This window comes from Pinus tabuliformis, chromosome 7 (genome assembly GCF_031772625.1).
Source record: "Pinus tabuliformis cultivar Carrire ecotype Pingquan chromosome 7, CPIR1, whole genome shotgun sequence".
Taxonomy (NCBI): domain Eukaryota; kingdom Viridiplantae; phylum Streptophyta; class Pinopsida; order Pinales; family Pinaceae; genus Pinus; species Pinus tabuliformis.
In genome coordinates, this window is record NC_142293.1 from 1,157,189,480 (window position 1) to 1,157,194,024 (window position 4,545).

The 4,545-nt window shown below is 41.8% G+C and overlaps 1 pseudogene; it reads right to left on the reverse strand.

Moving 5' to 3' along the window:
- LOC149251595 (1-aminocyclopropane-1-carboxylate synthase 7 pseudogene) overlaps positions 1 to 3,935 on the reverse strand; it is a 5,255-nt pseudogene extending 1,320 nt beyond the window's left edge.
- Positions 3,936 to 4,545: the final 610 nt, after the last annotated feature.

The window sequence follows — 4,545 nt, forward strand, 5'->3', positions numbered from 1 at the left end:
ATTTTAATATGATTACATTGTTGCAAGAAAAGGGAGGAGGTGTTCTTTTACTGAGATAAAGATGGAATCATTTTGGGGATCTCATAGTAGATATGTGGCTAGTGGAACTAATAACAAAACAAGGAATTTACACCTGGAACAATCAACGAGGAGGAGGATACAAATTACTATGTTCTCATGGTTGGACATGTTTCTGGCCTCAGAGCATGTTATTAGCAAAGATTTTTTCTTCGAATCCTTGATCCTCCCATGCATGGGATCAGACCACTAGCCCATCCAATTGGAAATAGATTTGGAAATTGGACTGAAGAATTAGCCATCCATATTTGAAGCCTTATGGTTGCGAGATCTGAACGTAGTGAAGAGAATAGAGGAATGGTGGAGCACCAGTGAGGAGAAAGGTAGAAATGCCATGCATACCTTCCAAATGAAGTTAAAGGAGATCAAACAGAAGATCAAAAAATGGAATCGAGAAGAGTTTGACTATATCATGAAATACCAACACCAACTAAATAACAAAAATCTAGAATTTACAACAACAGATCATCCAACATGGGCGAACGGATAGCCTTGCGGTGGAAGAAGGGAAGTTAATCAATTAATTGGAGGAGAGGAGAAAGCAGGAGGATATTCTATGGAAGTGGAAGTCCATAGTCAACTTGTTGAGGGAAGGCGAATGGAATACCCACTTCTTCCATAAAGAAATGATCCAATATCAGCAACATAACCAAATTTATTCCCTGAAGAATGAAGATGGAAACCGGGTAACCCAACACGAGGAGATGGAGGATCTATTGGTTCAACACTTCAAATCCATCCTAACGAAGTCACCTCAAGATCGCTCAGAGGCTACTCAATGGATGATGAGGAACATTCCACAACTTATCTCAAGAGAACAAAATCTAGGCCTCATGCACGCAGTGACGTAGGAAGAGGTTGAGGAGGTGGTGAAGGGAATGGCAAAGAACAAGGCACTTAGACCAGATGACTTTACAATGGAATTCTATCAGGCTACTTAGAACTTTATAAGGTGGGATATACTAAATGCAGTGGAAGAATTGCACAGGAACCAAAAGGTATGTCCTAGCTTGAATTCGACTTTCATTGCTTTAATTCTGAAATCTGCTAAATCAGAAGACCCCTAAGGCTTTAGACCTATCTCCCTTTGCAATTTCATATTAAAAATCATAACCACGGTGATTGTTAAATTCTTGAAGCCTCTACTTCCTTGGCTCATCTCCCCCAAGCAGACAGGTTTTGTTGAAGGCAGGCAGATCCTTGATGGCTTTGTCACTTCCCAACAAATATTGCATTCTCTCAAATCCCAAAAACTCCCAGGCCTGATGATCAAGCTAGACCTTTCAAAGGCTTATGATCACCTAAGCTAGGAGTACCTCAGCAATTTCCTCAGGGCTTTCAGGTTTGATCAGATATGGATTAACTGGGTTTGGGCCTTGGTGTCATCCGTTGTGTTCTCCATTCTTCTCAATGGCTCCCCATCTCAAAATTTTAATCACTCATGTGGCCTCCGCCAAGGTGATCCTCTCTCCCCGTTTCTCTACATTATTATGGATGAAGGTTCAGGTCGATACCTTAAGACCGAAGCTATAAATTCCTAGATTAGAGGCCTGAGGGTATGGGGCAATGACCTCCCCATCACACACCAATAGTTTACAGATGATATCATGTTTTTTTTCATGTGTCACTTCGCGAAGCCTGCTGCATCAAAGAGGTACTCCTTGTCTTCATGGAGGCACCATGGACAATGATCAACAATGAAAATTCATGTATTTTATTTTTCAATACTATCGGAAACATACAATCTTATCTATCTCAGGTCCTAAGGTTCGGTATTGAAAATTTACATTCCAAATATCTAGGAATTCCCATGATGGTTAACACCCTAAAGACCTCCTGACGGAAATCCCTACTCCAAAACGCTATGGGAAAATTCAGTGGCTTGACTTTCCGATGGCTAGATTTGGTGGGCCAGATAATCCTTCTTAAAGCAGTTCTACAATCTATCCCAATCTATCATCTCTTCAGGATGGTGGCACAAAAAACCTCATGGACAAAGATGGTGGAAACATTTAAGAGGTTTCTATGGCGAGGAGCTAGGAAAATTAGAAAATGGGTGCTGGTATCCTGGCCAAACTTAACAAAGAAAAATATGGATGGAGGCCTAGGCCTATGAGACCCTTATATCCTAAATCAAGTAATGGGGGGCTAAACTTTGGTGGTGTTGGATGGGAGGTGGGACTGATATCTGGAAAAAAATATGGACGTGCAAATATAATATGCCTATCAGAATGAAAGATATCTTAAGATACTGAGACCCCCCCAAAGGATCAACGATATGGAATTTGGCGGCCCAAAATAGAGACCTTATTCAACAACACTTCTTCTGGGAAATTAGGGATGGGAAAACGACTCTGTTTTGGCAAGACTCATGGCAACAATGGGATAAAATTCTAAGTAGACAGACCTAAGAGATCTCTTTCTATACACAACTGGGAGGAATTTTTATATGGTGGAACAATTATGGAAAGAAGACCAAGCACAGGAAGGTTGGCAGAGATGGAAGGAGAAGTCAAACTGGCCACAGGCCCTAGAATCGAATCAATGGGATCAGTTAGACAAGGAGTTAGATTCAAGGAAAATAACTATCCTAAATAGACCAGATATCCTCAGATGGGGGTATACTACCAAAGGGACATTCACTATCAATGAAGCATATAATCTAAGGGCAAGCTGAGAGTTGGGAGGCCAAAACCAGATTTGGAAGAAGATATGGGGAGGGAGATGGTGGCCAAAGGTGGCCTACTTCCTTTGGCTTGTGTGTATAGGTCACATTCTTACCTGGGACCAACTCCAAAGAAGAGGCTTCTATGGGCCATCGTTATGCAAGCTATGCAATGAGCATAGCGAGGACCTCAAACATATACTTAACACATGCCCATATGATGAAAAAAAATGGAGACAAATGGAGGACCTCTTTGGAAGAATGGATCAGGATAGGCAAAGCATTCAAGAAACCATCCTCCTATGGAGAACATGCATTTTCTCCAGCCTAGTCATAAACAGGGCTTGGGGACTCGCACTGGGACTAATACTCTGGGCCATCTGGAAAGAGAGAAATCATTGAATCTTCAAGGATCAACTTCTTCCTCAGGAGGTGGTATGGGAAGGGGTCATACATAATATCAGAGAAACAATTCTGGCAGAGAAGTGGTATCCGGAGGACTGGTAGGTTCCACCCCACGAGGCTAGAATAATGCAGAGATTTAACATAGCTTCAACAATGATAAAATGGTCTTCCTAGAAGGTAACCTTGAGGGGAATGGATTCCCTTAACTATTACATAGACGAACTGGAGTTATTTATGAAGTTAAGATTCAATGGAGCCTTGAAAACAAATTTAGGCCAGCAGGCCTTGGAGGATTGTTTCGAGACCACAAGGCAACACCACTCTTATATATGCGGATTACTATGGATTTTCTAGCAACAATGAAGTAGAATTTGTAGCTGTAAGGCAGGGCCTTCAAATAGAAAGCCAAATTCGATACATGAATATTGTAGTGGAAGGTGATTCGAGGCTAGTAATCAACATGGTGAAAAAATTAAATCAAGGAACTAAATGGGAAAAGTTGAGCCACAACTGGAGAACAACAAGGCTAATCCAGGAGATAGGAAACCTCATCAACAACTTCACCTATATAATGACTAATCATGTCAAGAGGGATACTAATAAAGCGATATGCTTTTTGCCAAACTGGGGTTGCAATCATTAAAACGTACCTCTTGAGCAAGTATGGGTGAAGCAACCAAAATATGATCGGTTCCGACCCTTGAAGGAGACCCATGAGAATGTCCATATAAATAGTGCTCAAGGCATACAGACCCCCGATTACGGTGTGAGCTAGCGACAGAGCCATTAAGGCTGTCATAATGAAAAGTATAGGAAGTGATGGTTCCACTACCTCCCACACACTTGAAGCGTAGGGTGTGATGGTCATTGATAGGATTAAGGCAAGTAGGAGGAAGGAAGGTAGGAATTTCATGCAGTTGAGTTTACTGACTACAAAGAGCAATAACAGTTCAAAGGATGTAAGCACAGAGGTGACAACAATGAAAGTAGAGCAGCGGTGTCGGGAAGGAAAGGAGATACGACATCTCCAAATGCAGATTATAGGGTATGCTAACTGGATTTGCCTACAATCCATTATGCTTCCCTACGTATGATATGGAAACTCAGGCTTACATAGGGTCATAGGGTTTGTGTGGGAATTAGTATGTAGGAGGACGTTTGTAGGAATAATCGAGGTCCATGGGGTCTGCATGAGTGTCTCTCAAGTTCATCATTATGTTACCTCGCATGGGGATTATAGGGTTGGGATGGGAGGGGGAGTCTACCCTAGCGAATTACTGTTTATTGTATGCTTGGCAAACCTGGGGTTGAGAGTAGGGAAGCAGCTATCATCTTTGTGTTTAGACCACTTCAGTTCTTGAAATGCTCTAACACTAAGTCCCTAAGGAGTGTTTCTT